The sequence below is a fragment of the Canis aureus genome, chromosome 24 (genome assembly GCF_053574225.1).
Source record: "Canis aureus isolate CA01 chromosome 24, VMU_Caureus_v.1.0, whole genome shotgun sequence".
NCBI classification, from domain to species: Eukaryota; Metazoa; Chordata; class Mammalia; order Carnivora; family Canidae; genus Canis; species Canis aureus.
The window spans coordinates 21,829,647-21,847,351 of NC_135634.1; the positions used below are offsets into that span (position 1 = coordinate 21,829,647).

The following is a 17,705-nucleotide window of genomic DNA, read 5'->3' on the forward strand; positions in this document are numbered from 1 at the left end:
TTTGGCTATTCTAAGTAGAAATCGCTACCAGTCCTTGGTTCTCAAACTTCAGTCTGTAGCAGAATCACTGTAGGATTTGTTAAAACACATGTTGCTGGTTCCATCCCCAGGGTTGCTGATTCAGTGGGTATGGGTTGAGTTAGAAATTTACATTTCTAATAGGTTCTCAAGTGATACTATGCTGCTGACCAAGGGACCTCACTTTAAGAATCACCATCTAGTTTTTGAGGTGGAGGTGGTGGGAGGTATCCAGTAGAGAGGGCCTGGAGAGAGATCATGCCCAGACAGAAGATAATAATTGCTCCTATTTACTGTAAAGCTTCCCATTGGTGTGCCAATATTGGGCCTAAGTATTGATCATCCCCTGGGGAAAGGCTACCGGGTGGGGAGGGGTTGGGAAGATGGAGAGGCCAGAGACCTTGAGCCAATTGTCTTTGACCTGAGCAGCTGTCTCCATTTACCCTAGAGTGCATACAAACATTATCATTTTGCTTATGTAAGCAGTGGTATGAAAAACTGTAAAATATTGGAAAGCACTGATTTGCTGAGTGTTTATTCTGTGGCAGGCTCAAGTGATATCTCCATGAGCAAGATGCTATTATTATCCAGATTTAAGACAGGAGAAAATGGAGGTTTAGAGAGGATAAACTACTTCAGTGGTTCACTTCAATGTCACATGGCTAGTAATTGGCAGATTCAGGATTAAAGCCCTGTCTGGCCCATTTCCAAACCTTGAGCTTCTAATTATTATTTCTCTTAAAGGATTTGAACATTATCTGCATAGAGGTGATATTTAAAACAATGGGATTTGATGAAACTACCAGGAAAGAGGGTTTAGAGAGAAATGTTCAAGTCTAGTACCTTGGGGAACATCTAGGTTTAGGGCATATGGAGAAGAAATTGAGTCCTAGGCTATATCATAGAAATGAAAAGAGAAGAAGGCATAAAGAAAGAATTTCACTAGTGTCACATACCTTGGAACTGTCAAGAAAGGAAAAGGCTGAGGAAAGGCCACTGAACTTTGAGACTAAGGTCACTGTTGATCTTTAAAGGAACTATTTCACTGGAGAAGTAAAGATGAGAAGCTCTGTGTTTACCTGTTGCTGATTAACAAACAACTCCAGATATAGTCTTAAAATAATAGCATCCTTTAATGTTTCTCACACTTCTGTGAATTGATTTGGTTCAGCTGGGTAATTCTTCAGCTCCATCTGGTGTTAACTGGGGCCTGAGAGGCTGGAGTTATGGGAGGTTTGATTGGCCAGAAATATCCAAAGTGGCTCACTCACATGACAGTGAGTGCTGGCTGTTGGCCAAAAGTACTGGTTATCCAATATAGGTAGAGAGTTTATCCATGAGAACTGAGTTTCTCACAGCATAGCAGTGGGATTGTAAGAAGGTATATTTCAAGTACATAAAAGTCAGAACCCTAGATCTCTGAAGCCACACTCTGAATTTAACCTTATTTCAACCATATTCTTATAGTAAAAAGCAAGCCACAAGGCCAGCTGGATTCAAGCCAGATTCACGAGTTTGAGAAATAGACTCTACTTCTCAATGGGAGAAGTAGCCAAGAATTTGAAACCATTTTTAATTTGCCACAGGGTGGGTGATGAGAAGGTAGATGTGGTTAATATATACTATTTATATTATTTATATTATAGTAAATATTATAATAAAGGGGAAAAGAGTATAATGGTCATTGTTTGAGAGCACAGACGTTTTAGGGAAGGGCTTTCCTAGGATATAGATGAGAATATAGATTATGTAGTACTGTGTACCAATATGACCTCAAACTTGTAGCCTAAAACCACAACCATTATGATTTTAGTTTCTGTGGATCAGGAGTCTAGGCATGGCCAAGTTGATCCTCTGCCATGAGGATCTTACAAAGCTGCAAAGTGTTGTTTGGGGCTGCAGTCTCATCTAATGCTTAACTGGGGGACAGCCCACTTCCAGGCTGTCATAGCTTTTAGCAGCACTCAGTTCCTTGTGGGGTATTGGACCAAGGCCCACAGTTTTGGTGGCTGTTGGCTGGAGGCCACTCTTAGTTCCTTGCCACATGAGACTTCCCAGCATGCACTTGCTTTCTGAAAGCCAGCAAGAGAAAATGAGTGTCTTTAGAAGACAGGCATTATGTATTTTAATCACATACATGTAATTATGTACATCCTGTCACATTTGCCATATTCTAATTGTTAGAGAACAAGTCACAGGTACCACCTGCACTCAAGGGCAGGGAACGCACAAGGTCATGAATACCAGGAGGTGGGCATTATAGGGACCATCTTAGACTTGGTTTGTCACAGAAGACTTGAATTTATTTATAGTGTGTAAGGCAAAGACCAGAGTAATGGAAAAATATCAATCATTAGAGATAGGTCAGGGATAACTGGTGGGCAGTGGTTAAGGTCACATGTAAGTTAGATTTGGAAAAGAGGACTTTTCATCTTAAATATATAGGAAGAGGGAAGTAATTGAAGAAAGTAAGAGAAGTTGGGATCCCTGGGTGGCGCAGCGGTTTGGCGCCTGCCTTTGGCCCAGGGCGCGATCCTGGAGACCCAGGATCGAGTCCCACATCGGGCTCCCGGTGCATGGAGCCTGCTTCTCCCTCTGCCTGTTTCTCTGCCTCTCTCTCTCTCTCTCTCTCTGTGTGTAACTATCATAAATAAATAAAAATTAAAAAAAATAAAAAAAGAAAGTAAGAGAAGTTTTAAAGTGTGAAGACGGAAAGTTTCTAAGAGAGTCCTCATCAGTGGATCTTCCTGACAAATAGGAAGTGATACTATTTCCTAAGCCTGAGTGTTGAGGAGGGATTCGTGCTTTGAGGAAAGTGGAAAATATTTGAAATAGGTACTATGGAGAATGTTATAGATGCTGAATAGAAGTGAAAATAGGGGGAGAAAAAGATAATAAATAGAAGATTGGGCTATATTGTTTATCATAGATCAATTTAAAACTACTGACAAACAGTAAGAATGAAGTTAAAATACCATTTTATCGCATTTTATCACACATATCATGTGCGATGATGAGATTCAAGCTATGTAAAGAGGCAAATAAAGTCAAGAAAAGTAAAAAAATGCTAAGAACAGAGAGTTTGAAGGGTGTGATTTTTCCAAGAAGGCAAATAGTAGGTTCAATAATACTAAGAAAGTGGTATAGCAAAGAGAATTTTTAAAATTCTTAATCTTATTTGAATTTCCAACAAAATCAGAAACACTCTGTTCTTGAAATATTCTCCTCCCTCAGCTTCCATAACACACACTCTCTGGGTTGTATCCTACTTTTTTGGAGTCTTGATTTTGTTCAGCAACTCTTGTTCCTCTCTTCATCCTGAGGGTTTTCCCGTAGGCCTGCTTCTCTTCTTAACCTCACAGGATGCTTTCATCCAATCCCATGGATTGAATTACTCTCCAAAGGCTGACAAGTTCCAAAAGTAATATTTCTGGTCCAGATTTTCTCATTAGTTTCAGCCTATGCCCAGCTGCCTTCATGTCCCAGGCAGTGAAGCTGGACATTGCAAAAATAGAAAGCATCATTTTCCCCTCTCTTCTTGCCCTCCTTTTCCTCTAGTGTTCCCTATTTTGGGGAATGGCACCAATACCCACTTATTTGCTCCACTAGGAAACTCAGTGTCATCTTTGACACTACTCTTTTTTTCACCTTATAGCCATCTGTAACACTTTATCACTCCCCCTTTCTATGTTGCCACTCTTCCACTCCACTGTCATATTTTTAAAGATTACTGCATTAGGTTTCTACACTACCTCACTACTTCTAATGTTAATACTCTACAATCTGTTTTCCTCCTTGTAGTCACAGGGAGCTTGCAAAATGCAAATCTTATTATGTCCATACACCCTTCCTGACACACATACACCACTTAAAATCCTTCTCTGGAAAAAAAAAAAATCCTTCATTGACTTTCTATTGACCCTAGAATAAATTATACAGGATAAAATTTACTGAGAACTTATTATGTAGTAGGCACTAGGATTCTCACTATACATGTTAAAGAACAAATCCTTAGCATGATCTTTCAGGACTTTCATTATCTGGTCCTTATGTAACTCTATAGTCACATCTCTGTCTATACTTCCTTCTTCACCTGGCTCATTCCAACTCATCCTTCAGATAACAGCTTGGAGATTTCTACCTCCAGGAAGCCTCCCTATTTTTGGGCTCAAATTGTCTTATGGAACATGAACCTAGTACATTCTTCAGAATTAACCTTCTCATTTGTCTATCTCCAAAACTATTCTGTCTTATTAGTTATTGTACATGCAGTGTCTTTCACAGTACCTTGGTCATAGTGGTTGTTCAATAAATATTTGTTAAAACAATTCCAAGCACTGATAGAATTCAAAGGAATTGCTCTGTGTGTGGCTTTACACCTTCCCTTATCTCTTTTCCCATATTGTTAGCCGTTTTTCACACTTAAAAAAATAGATATATAATATTCAGTTTTGAGTTTATGTTAGGAAATTATGAAATCTACCATTATCCACAAATCTTCAGTAGACTCCACAATACAAAAGAGCTTTGAATAAAAAAAAAATAGGAGGAAATAGGGGTTCAACAGCTGTATTTCCTATATAGGTGATTAAACTGTGTAGATAAAGGGTAGAATTCAAGAAGTAAGGAATGAGTGAGATCTAGAATTAAGTTGAAGAGAAAATGGTAGCCAGAGGTGACTAGGCAAAAACATAACCCCATGAAATCTATGGAGATGTTGGGAGGGTCAGAGGATTTCCAAGACTATATGAACTGTAGATGTGAGCCAATTTTATTTTAATCTCAAAACACGAAGTGACTCCAATTGACACTGAGTTGTGAAAATCAAATGTATGTCTGTGATTATCTTTATCTTTATGTTACGACCACAAACAATTGAGCATTGTCTTTAGCTATGTGGAACAATAGAAGGGATGGGAAGGAAGGATTATCAACACATTTGGGTAAAGACAGTGTATTTTTGAGAATATTTGAAAAAACTTTTGTAAATGCGATAGCTTTAAGTCCTTGTAGAGGAGCTCAAAAGAAGGCATGCCTTACCCTTGACAGAGTACAAATTTTGGTGTTGTAGAATGTATAGGATGTCTGTTTTTTTTTTCTTTCCAACTAAATGTATATCTTTCCTCACTTCCCTTTTTTCATAACTTCATCCCTTTGTTATTTTAGATACAGCATTCCTGGGCATTGTTGACACTCATCACCTGGCATCCCATCCCATTAGATCGGAGTGGTAGGAAGAGTTTATGAGAAGGCATGTAGACCTCCGTGATCCTGCCTGGAGACCAGCATGGGAGATGAGTGAGGGCAATGGTTCTAATGAGATCCCCAGTCAAGGAGCATTAGCATCACTTGGGATGATATTTGCTAAAAATGTGTTCTTGGGCCCTAATTAAGATCTAAGTCAGAATCTCTGGGGGTGGGACAATTAGTCTATGCTTTCATAAGCTCTTCAGGTGATCCTGTTACATGTGAAATTTTGAGAACTACCCTGGGCTGGGTTTTTGCCATGAGTCATTTAGTAAGCACAAGTGATAGGTACATAAGATTAATTTTCTGTTCTCCTCAAAAGGCTTACTACTGAGATGTCTTTGGGAGTTAGATTCTTTAAGTAATGATGATAAAAAAAAAACAAAAAACATATCTGTAGAATACTGAATAGTAGCCTGAGAAACACAATGGCTGCCAACTAGGCTTTTTATGTGGAACACAGTTCAGTTCATAAAATTCCAGAGAGTACTTGAAGTAAAGCCTACCTCTCTAATTCTCACTTTGACCATCCCATGTCTTGAGTTCTGTTGTATTTCTAGTACAAGCTATAAAAATCATCCCACTTCCTTTTTTACATTCATCACAATCACTCCCAATACAAATGAACCTCAGTTTACTGTGAAGTGTCTGGATTTCCTCTAAGCTGCAGAGCTGCTTTTCTCGGCATTCTTGCCTCCACATGACTAGAGATTAAGAAATGTCTGTGTGCATGCTCCTGGGCTTACATTTAGTTTCCCTGTTGATATTGGGTATGAGGGAGTAATGGATAAAAAATGGTGACAATTACTTTCATTCTGAAGGAAGCTGGAAGGCATGAATTCAACAAATATTAATCATTATCATTTTGTGTGCTATGTAATGAGAAAGGAATATAGATAAAAGACAATGATAGGTAGTATAATAAGGATGTATATAAAATACAGAAAACTAGATGAGGAACAATTAATGGGGTGCCTGGTCCTTGGCATGCATGATATAAGCTCTTCCAGTAACATCCTTTGATACACAGTTTCACATTATTTTGCATATATTTTTATTTATATCATATGAATGCTACATCAAAACATCCATACGTATTTTTACAGATTTTATTTATTTATTCATGAGAAACACACACAGAGAGAGACAGGGAGAGACACAGGCAGAGGGAGAAGCAGGCTTCATACAGGATGCCTGATGTGGGACTTGATTACGGGACTCCTGGATCACACCCTGAGCCAAAGGCAGACACTCGACCACTGAGCCACCCAGGCATCCCAAAACATCCATATTTTAAGTAGATAAAATACAAATTAATTCAATGTAGGGAATATATTGTAATAATGTAATAAAGCATAAGTATATATTCTCTTGCTTATCACCTAAAACTGGAGTTAATACTGAAGTCATAAACAACCAAGACATATATTAATAGTATTTTAGGAGAAAGAAAGAGATCTTAACCAATATCCAGAACATTATCTAATTCAGTATAGAAGCTTGGGCTCCCAATACCTAATCACACATATACATTGAGATTGTAACTATCCTCAGAGAGGCCTTCTCAGGCCTTCCTACATAAAGTGGTCCCCTGCATCCCTTTGTTTTTGCAGAGAACCTCAATACATCTTACTCTTATTTTGTTTATTACTTGTTCATGATCTCACCCTCCCACTGGAATATAACTTCCATGAGGACATGTGCTGTGTCCTTCCTGCTCACGACTATGTCCTAGCACTCAGAACAATATCTGACTCCTAGAAGGAGTATAATGGTTGAATGAATGAATATGCACATGACAAGACCAAAGTACAACATGAAAAAATAAAGGTAGTTGTGTGATTAGAAGAAGTACTTTTTAATGCAGGACTTCCTTCAATATTAGCTTAGTATTTCAATATTAAAAATATTTTAATGTGAATTTTAATTATGGAGGCATATTCCAAAGGAAAGACCTGACAAGCTGATTTCCATCTGTGTTATTTAGCTTGCAAACTATAGTTGTCACCCTAGGTTCTATCTCTTAATTAGAGAGGAAGTCTGAGAAATCAAAGACCTTCCTTCATGGAATTCTGTTTTCTTACACAGCCAGGCAAGTCTCAGCATCATGTCTTCTAGGAGTAATGAAGCTTGTCATGCTTTTCAGTTAATACCCAATCTCTCGCTTTTCATGTCCCCTCTTTTATCTTCTTGTGTTCTACCATCACATCATCCCTGATTCATGCTGGTAGATGAGCGCTATTTTCAGAGTCCCATCTTAACTTCAAAATTTAGTTCAAGTCCCTAAACAGACCTAGCAGAACTTAAACTGCATTTTAATAAATGACACTAGTTACCACCTATTTTATGTGCTAATAGATGACCAAACATTTCATAGAGCAATTCTGTGAAGTCAGTCTCTATGTTCATGATGAAATATTAAGCAATTGTCCCAAACAGCAGAGTGTGGATGGGAGATATAGTTCTATGCCAGAGGGTTCGGCTAGCCTCATGTGTGCTGCCTATGATATAAGGCACTCAGCATATGCTCCCATCCCTGCCTCTACCTTTCTAAAACACAAATAGCTGAAAAGCCAAAAGCAACATTTATCTTGACTCCCTTGCAGCTAGGGTTCTGGGGGTGAACATATTTCAGCAACAAGATACACTTGTGGAAGCTGGAAGGCAAGCAGAATTCATTTTGTACTGCTGAGGCCTGAAGTTTACAGTTGGACTCAGCCCAGTGAGTTTGGAAGGCATTTGTTTTAGCAGAAGAGGCAACAATAGTATCAACCTTCTGATTCTGTCTGATTTTCACCTATGGTGGTAGTATATCTTTGAAATCGGAAGTCTGGTGGTGGCTTCCCAACTACTTGTACTAGGCTGTGATTTCGTAGGTGCTTGATATCCTGTATGAAATCTCATTCTGCTTGGAAACATTGACAGCAACTATTCTCTTGGTAAAAAGCCTACTAGGAAGTCAATTAAATTTGCTCTGTATGACTGCTTTGGGCTTTTTGTTTTTGTTTTAGGAGTAAGAATAATGCATAATAAGTGCTCAATAAATACTTACTGAATGTAGTACTTACCCAATACAAAGAAGTTTTATTGAAAAATCAAATTATGTGTTCTACATTAAGCAAATTATAGTATTTTAAAGTCTCTAAATATTCCAGTATATTAATTTATAAGACAAATATGAGGCATACAGTAATGACCAAAACTTACTTCTTGACATACAAATGGCCAACAGACACATGAAAAAATGATGCACATCACTTGGTATCAGGGAAATACAAATCAAAACAACAATGAGATACCACCTTACACCAGTCAGAATGGCTAAAATTAACAAGACAGGAAACAATAAATGTTTGCTAGGATGCAGAGAAAGTAGGAATGCAAGCTGGTGCAGCCACTCTGGAAAATGGTGTGGAAGTTCCTTAAGAAGTTAAAAATAAAGATACTCTATGAACCAGCAATTGCACTACTAGTTATTTACCCCAAAGATACAAATATAGTGATCCAAAGGGGCCCCTGCACCCCAATGTTCATAGCAACACATTAGCCAAACTGTGGAAAGAGCTGAGATGTCCATTGACAGATGAATGGATAAGGAAGATGTTATATATATATATATAATGGAATATTACTTGGCCATCAGAAAGGACAAATACCATTTGCATTGACATGGATGGAACTGGAGGGTATTATGCTAAGTGAAAGGCAATTATATGGCTTCAGTCATATGTGGAATATAAGAATATAAGAAACAGTGCAGAGGATCATAGGGTAAGGGAGGAAAAACTGAATGGGAAGTCATTAGAGAGGGAGAAAAACCATGAGAAACTCTTAACTATAAGAGAGACTCTTAACCCTCTTAACTGAGGATTGCTGGAGGAGAGGTGGGTAGGGAGATGGGGTACTGGGTAATGAGCACTAAGGAGGGCATGTGATGTAATGAGCACTGGGTGTTATATGCAACTATTAGATCATTGCACACTAAATCTGAAACTAAGTATGTACTTTATGTTGGCTAATTGAATTTAAACTAAAAAAAGAAAAAAACCCTTACATCTTACCTTAAATAAAAGTGGTACAAGATGTACTGTGCTTCATGCTATCATAAAGATGCAAGTAAAATACCATGAGGTCAGATTTGCAATTATTTACTTCTTTCCCTGAAAGAGGATTATTCATCTTTACCCCCATAGACTATGGACTTGGTGCTTTGGCCAATGGAATGTGAGAGAACCAAACACGTGTCACTTCTAAGCAAGAGATGCAAGAGTTATTATGAGTTTCTACCAGCTCCGTTCTTTCTTTCAGCTAAAGAGTAACCAGATTGGGTGATCCTTTAGGCTGGATCTCAGAATGGAAGGATACACAATACATATGTAATGAGAGTAAGAAAACTTTATTTTAATTCACTGAAATTTGGGGTTTTTTTTGCTCTTGCATAGAAATAGGTTGGTACTCATGGAAGACAGAAATTTTATTTTGTGGCAATTTTGCATAAGCAGGAAGAGGTGCAATGTGAGATTTACACTGAGACATAAGCAAGATTTCAATGGACAGAGAAGAAAGAAGAAAGAATATATCCATATATGCAAAGATACAGATGTGGAAAAATTCAGTCTGGGGCAATAGTAATAAATAATCTGATAGATCTAGAAAATATGGTATGAATGGAGAGAAGTAGAAGAAGGGCTGGGAAAAGTTTTTCAACCATGTTTAAGGGATTTTTAAAAAAAATTATTTATTTATGATAGTCACAGAGAGAGAGAGAGACAGGCAGAGGGAGAAGCAGGCTCCATGCACTGGGATCCCGACGTGGGATTCAATCCCGGGTCTCCAGGATCGCGCCCTGGGCCAAAGGCAGGCGCTAAACCGCTGTGCCGCCCAGGGATCCCTGTTTAAGGGATTTGAACCTCAGGGGCTTGAGGTTGCAGCCTTTCTTGAAGTAGACATTGAAGAGAGTCTCTGGAAGAGATAGCCATCAAGAAGATGTCTCTGGATTGAAAACCATTTAGAGGCTGAGGGGAAAGGGCTGGCTCAGAGGTAATAGTTGAAGAAACAAGAGAGAGGAAAATTGGGATCAAAGATCAGAAGGAGGCTTGGAAAAGTTCTTCTGATGTTAGGAAAGAAAAACAGTAACAAACATAAACAAAGATAATGAGAAATTCGGAAGCACAGTGACTTTGCACCAGATGCCCTGATTTTAGTGAAGGGAGGAGGGGGAGTGTTGAAAGTGATGGTGGGTATGGGGTAAAACAGCCTTGGGAGTGAGAATCATTGCCTCAGATGAGGAAACAGACTCAGAGGGATCACATGAGTTGCCATGAGAGTGAGGCAATGCACACGGGCCAACAAGTAAAGTACCTAGAAAAATTCCTGGCACTCAGTAAATGTTTGACTCCTCTTTTATTTTTCTTCATGTAACTTACCAGATCCCTGAATATAGATTCTTTCCAGTCCAGGGACCATGGGTCAGTGACTGCTCTGCTAATGCATTCCTTCTTCCTGACCCATGCTTTTTACTGTATGGTCACGCAGGCACTGCCCCATCCCAGAAAATCCCACCTTTCACTTTCAGGGTTCACAGGCTGGCATCCTCCCATAAACCCCAATCTCAGAGTCTGTGATGTCACTTTTGAGTCAATTTCATGTTTGCTTCAGTCTCAGCCCTCTTACATGCTTGTTGACTCACATGGTTTCTTAAACTCTATTTTATAGAATCAGACATTTGAGAAGTGGCAAAATTGGTTTGCATGCAGACACTGAATCAAAGATTTACCTCAAACCCAACAAAGTAAATGAAGCCAGAATGCAGCTTCTGCTTGGCATTTAGCAGGGATGGCACAGATTTCCCCAGCATAGCACATGGAGGAACAAGTGAACAGCATTCCCTGAAGTATTACCAGGAGCTCTCAGCTACAGAGTCGAGCCAAATCAGGCTGCTAACCCGATGGAAAAAACTTGGTGTGAATATACATATATATGTTACATGTCTACGTGAGCATATAGTACCGTGTCTATATATAGTCAGCTAAGGCTGGCAATGAAAACAAAAACTCCGCACTTTCTTGGCTTACTTAAACTGAGTAAAAATAGAGAACAATATGCAAGCCACTGCTAGTTAAAGGGTGTGTGCATATCTCATGAAAGAATCTGTTAAGAATCTTACAGTCTGACTGCCTCTTGGTTTGGAAGTCAGAGGCCAGCTTCTCATCATATTCTGTATTAATTTAACAAGGTTGACTTCAAGGAGGGATTTATACTTAGGCATGATTTAGGGCCAGGAAGAAAGAAGAATTTTTCCTAAGCTAGTCCAAATTAAGTGATCCCTTTAAGTGAAGAGCCCAATAAATATGTAGGTGCTGGTGGGTGGGGCAGGGAGTTCTAGGGTGAACGAATGCACACAAAATGGGTCCATACATTTGCATGTGGTAAATGTACATACAGATATATAAGCACTGCCATCCATTATGTGCATTTTTGAGAATTCATAGATTGAGGCACTGAACAAAAACTTCTGGTGATTATAAACTAAAATTATATATTTATTTAATTTCTCATAATTTAGGTTAACATTATTTGACATCTGTATTCTCTAAGAAATAATTTGTTCAACAAACATATGTTGAACGTCTATTATGTACCAGGTACCATATTTGGTGCTAACATAAAAGATGAATAAAGCATAATTCCTGTCTTTGTGGAGCTCACAATCCAGAGAGTAGGACAAATAAAAATCATTATTCTGCAATGTTATTGAGTGCTATAATGCTGATATATACAGTCTTTTGCAATCATGGAAACTTGTAAATTAGCCCAGGACTTAGTGGCTTGAAGCCACCTTTTTTTCATTTCTCACAGATTTGATGGGTTAGGAATTTGGAAAGCGCTTGGAAGAGATGGGAAGGAGATGGCTTGTCTATGTTCCACAATGTCTGGGACCCCAAATGGGAAGGTGTGATGACTCCGACTGCTGACCAAAGTGCGTACACATGACCTCTCCATACAGCTGGGTTTCCTCATGCATGGCAGCATCAGGCTCCACGTACAGGTGCTCTAGCACACAAGGTGGAAGACGTATCACTTTTTATGACCCAGCTTCACAAGGCACTGGTTTCATGTCTGTCACATACCCTATCAGATGAAGCAGCTACAAGTCCACCCAGGAACAAGAAGAAGGAACACAGATCCTAACTCTCAATGAGAGGAATGTCCAGGAATTTGTGGCCATTTAAAAACTGCTGTGAAAAGACAGGGCCTTACCAGCTGGTGGAGTCAGGGAAGGCTTCACAGGAGAGGTGGTATTGAAAGAAGAAGGAAATTTGCTGGAAGTGGCACGGGTAAGAAGTGATTCTTTAGAGGGAATGTCTGTCAGGTGTACACATACACAAGGAACAAAGAAATGTAAGACGAAACAAGAAAGATGACTCTGAAGTGGATCAAGCATCAAGGAAAAATCAGTCTCATTGCATCCAGACACCTCAAACACATCAACATGTCTGAGCTGCTAATGCAACTCAACAATTGTCCGTTGATTCTGAAAGTGTATACATTCATTTGGGAAAGCATTGAGGAGCAGATGGGTTTAAAGTGTGATTGTGAAGAGACTCCTTTTGCTTTAATAGACACAGAGTAGTTACTCTCTATAGGTACTATACTAAGGACATGGCAATTTCAACTCAATCCTCACCACAGCCTGACAAGGCAGTTATGTTTATGATTTCTCACTTACAAATTAGGAAGTTGAGTCCCAGAGAGATGGAGTAATTTGCCCGAGGTCACACAGCTGGCCAGTGGCAGACTTAGGATTCACAGCAGAGTCTGGACACCTTACCACTGAACAAGATCACCCTGCAGACATTTGGAGCAGAACAGTGGCTGAAATTGAAGGCCACACTGGGAGCTTGAATTTGGTCTGTATGGTAACTGGGAGCCACTTAGAGCATCTAAAGTGGACATAAATATGGTTTAAATTGTGTTCACATAGCTAGTTATTGGCTGAGCCAGATAAGAAAACAAGTCTTTTGCTTCTCAGTTCAGTGTTCTTTGCTCTTCCCCAAATCTCTTGTAACTGGAAAGAGTATTTCATGGTTCAGTACAACTTCTCAATCTGTTCAATAATGATTTAGGAACCGGGACTCTTGAAGAAGAAGCAAGCAATGGGGGTAACTCATGCCTTGCCACTCAGGATTTATCTGCAAGGTACTCTCCAGGTTAAGTCAAATCAGTTGATTTCCCTACATAGGTCATTTTGAGGCTAATCTAGAATAATGCAAAGCATCGTTTGTAGTTTGACTCTCAAAACGCAATATATAATTAGAAGCAGTTAAATTTTTCCATCAATTCAGCACTGTTTTTTTACTACCATGAGCTATGGCTGATCTAATATTTTGCTGCATGGTGTGGTACAATTTAAATATACATGCTGACATCAGGACAGACAGCATTAATGCAGGCAATATGTCTGAATGAAAACACCATTATATTATTACTATGAAAAATGGCTATATCAGCAGAGTATTAGGGATGGAGGCTGAGTAGAAGGACATTAACCTTGCACTCAATTTTGGTCTCACATCTCTGACTCCCTCATGTAGTTATTATAGAACATAAAATGCATAATAGTTTAAAAAGTCAGGGGAGGCACAATATAATGGTTATCTTAGAAAAATGGTAGGAGCAGCTGGCAGCTTAATTTCAAGTTTTGTGGAAATGGTTTAAAATGGACACTGTGCTAATCATTTTCTACAAAAAAAAATTAAACATTTTACTTTTGGATGAATTTACACTTTCACTGAGATATGTTAAAAGGTGCTAGGAATAATAAAAACAATGAAAACTGGAGCAGCCTGGCTCAGTGGTTTAGCGCCGCCTTCAGCCCAGGGCCTGATCCTGGAGACCCGTTATCGAGTCCCATGTCGGGTTGCCTGCATGGAGCCTGCTTCTCCCTCTGCCTGTGTCTCTCATTAATGAATAAATAAAATCTTTACGAATTTGTATGTCATCCTTGCGCAGGGGCCATGCTAATCTTCTCTGTATCGTTCCAATGTTAGTATATGTGCTGCCGAAGCAAGCACTAAATAAAATCTTTAAAAAAAAAACACAATGAAAACTATAACATCAAACCCCCTGTCTTAAAGATGTCCGCCAAGGAAATTAATGAAAAAAGACTGGATGAGGTGAAGTTAATTTTGAAATTGAAGGTGGTTTCAAAGAGCAAAGCAGTACTAGAATTTGTATATGGAGTGTAGAAAGACATGACATGGAGAAAAGTCAGGCTCATTTTGGCAGGAGGTGTGCAGTTCCTGGGGAAGTTGGTGGACCAATGTTATGCACCCTAATCTTACAAATCGTCTCTGGTGAGCTTAAGTGGACACATACAATATATATTTTTGGTGAGTTTTTTCAGAGTAGTTAACTATCAAATAAACAACCCCCAAAACTATGGTTCCTTGAACGTGTATGTGTATGTATATATTTCTTTCACTAAGCATCTTTTTCTCCAATGAATGATCTATACAGTTTACCTCCCTGACTCTATGCCCACTTCCAGCTGGCAGCAGAAATAGGGAAATCGGAGTATCCGGTTCTGCTTTGTCAATTAGACCAGTAATCTGCATATGGGTTTCCTTTATTTTTTCTTGAGCCCATTATACATGTTGATGTTGTTGTTTTTAATGAAGAGTGAAAGAGAGCTGAGAATACACATTTGTATGTGACAGGTCTTTTCTATAGACTATTATTTTAAAAGGACATTTACACACACTGTACTCATCTTTTGAAAAAGCTAATGAGAATGTTTACTGATTGCCAAGCTGTAATTTCAAAGACGAAATGGTGGGAAAATTGATCTACAAGTATTAAAGTGTTCTTGGTTTTGTGGTATTATGGTGACGGGGAAAGATCACATATTTCCCAAGACTCAAATCTGTTAAGTACTCATTCTGGCCTATTACAGAGATTTGAATTTTTCTTTCAAAAATTTTTCTTGCTGACGAAGCTAGGTGCCACTAGCCATGGGATTTCAAAACTTCCCCTTAAATGGGCTTAGAATGTATATAAAAGAGAAGTTGAGCATTCCTTTTTATTTGTGGTTATCTTGGTAACCGAGAGTTGAAGAAGGGTCCATCACATTGCCAGGGCATCAACATCACTGCTGTTCTCTAGCACTTACTCCTCAGGTTTTCATACATATTAGAACTTGGCTACTAACATGGTTATGCCATGCTGAGGCCAAATGCAGAATTTTTGGAAAGATATTATTATTCAGTAGACTGAGTTTTGGGAAGGAGTTTGTTTCACCTTGCTGACTGAATTGCTTATAAGAAAATGAGGCTATTTTTGGATCTCTTTTCATTCTATTAATGTCAGCTCTGTTGAAGCTCTTTGATTCTTCTACTTTGTTGCTTAGAAACATTTTATTAAATATTGTCAGTGCTTCAATCTGATCTGATTTAAAATGTTGCTTTTATCTGTCAATGTAGAATGAACTTTTGCTTTGCCATTTTTTCCAGTAATTGTGTTCTAAGTTATTTATAGACAGAAAAATGGTAGGTCAGTGTAAGTTTTATTGACAGAAGAATGATAGGTCAGGGTAAGCCAATATATGCCATATCTATTTTAAGGGCATAGGATGGGGGTTGGTCTAGCAAAAGTTTGTGATAGGCAAAAACACTAATGATGGGTGTTCTTAACATTCTTCATCTCTGACCTTTAGAAATTAAGAGGAGGCAGACGAGGGATTCAACCCCATTTCAAAGTCCTTCCAACCACTGATCCTATTTCCATCCTGACCTGTCACCATCTACCAGAAATTCTACTGTTAGTGATATTTCTTTGATCTTGTTTAAAAAGTTATAGGGAAAAAAAATAAAATAAAAAAATAAAAATAAAAAAAATAAAAATAAAATAAAAAGTTATAGGGCTCAAAGTTACTTGGAAGTTTGTTGAATAGCTGGATGGGCATAAGATCTAGTAGAAGTGGGGTATAAGATAGGAAGCTGGTGAAAACTGAGGCATCAGGAATGAGGAGGAAAAGATGAAAGTTAGAAGGTGGAGGAACTGACAAAATCAAGATTACATATTTCACCTCCCCCAACCCCCACATTTAATTTGGCCTGATTTCCTCAAATTGCTGCTTTATAAAAGGGTTAACTGGGTCAGTAACTCATGTTAAACCTGACCTGCTAGTCTGGGAAAACTCTAAATGCTATCTTTAAAAGTAACACCCAACTCATACCGTCTCAATAATGAAACACCGTTTGTTATTAATAGCTACATTTCAAATTAACATACTTATATTATGTCTACCATTAGAAAGGTTTTTAGGTGGTTTAGAATTGTTACTGTAATGCTTGAAGTTATTTAAACCAAATGAAATAAAACTTCCCAAATGGCCACTCCAACTAATACACACACATTTCACATTTTTATGTGATGCCTGTACTTCATACTTCCTATTAGAGAAAGGGCATTGCCATATTATACTGTGGACTTGACTGTTTTGATTCTCATACTCTGTATAACATTTAATTCTCACTGTTTCAGAATCTCTTAGCTTGCTGGCTGATTGGCTTCAACTTTAGAGCCGTCGACCTTAAATAATAGTAGCTACATCTAAAACCAATGTTTTATACTTAAAGAAAATCTTGTTACTGAAACATACACAGGAGGTCAGACTTCCTTAAAGGATCAAGTTTTATGAGTAAACTGATGATGTTTAAGGAAGAATACTTTGTCATTTATGAAAAGATTTCTGAGAGATGCTAATGGGGGCACAAGCCTGGAAGAAAATATTCAAATTAATTGTAATCTGATTATGTCAATATTACTTCTAAAAACAAATAGATTTCAAGCCATGATTCAGGAAGCAAAAGCCAATAATAACTTGGTGTGGAATTACTATTTTTGCCCATATACATCTGGGTGGTTGAAGTATTCTGATTGTATGATTAGGCACAAGTCCAAGCTGTAGAAATACTATGCTCTAAAATAGTTATGTGGGAAACCATTGGAAATGTGTCTCAGCCTCTGAGATTTCAACCTGATGAATCAGTACATTCCCCACTCCAGATATTTGACATTTATACTTCATTAGCAAACAAACATACAAAGAAACAAACAACAACAACAACAACAAAAAAAAACGCATGTTTTCTAGCACTTTATACTAATGGCCATAATCGTGGTTGACAATATTATATAATTCTAGTATTCTGGGGATATCATGATGTTTGATGGTTATATTTGCCTCCCTGAGCTTTAAGACAGCTGGAAAACATAAAGGTAATGAATGACAAGATATTTCTAGATAAAATGTGGGCCTTCTAAGTGGAAAGCTATTCATAAATAATTAATCTGTATATATGTGGGATCTAAAAACCTAAGTGTCCCTGTGAAATGTTTCTCTTTGTATATGATAATTCTCAACTTAAATTTCATGA

General features: G+C 38.2%; 1 long non-coding RNA gene and 1 other non-coding gene across 2 annotated transcripts in view; one reads left to right on the forward strand and one right to left on the reverse strand.

Moving 5' to 3' along the window:
• LOC144295902 (uncharacterized) overlaps positions 1–8,705 on the forward strand; it is a 63,189-nt gene extending 54,484 nt beyond the window's left edge. The window contains exon 3 of the long non-coding RNA XR_013363022.1: positions 5,185–8,705. This is a non-coding gene — a long non-coding RNA (uncharacterized LOC144295902). The remainder of the gene's footprint in view (positions 1–5,184) is intronic.
• A 5,526-nt stretch (positions 8,706–14,231) lies between these two features.
• LOC144296652 (U6 spliceosomal RNA) lies at positions 14,232–14,339 on the reverse strand. The gene has a single exon (XR_013363667.1). It is a non-coding gene; the product is annotated as a U6 spliceosomal RNA (small nuclear RNA).
• Between the last annotated feature and the right edge of the window lie 3,366 nt (positions 14,340–17,705).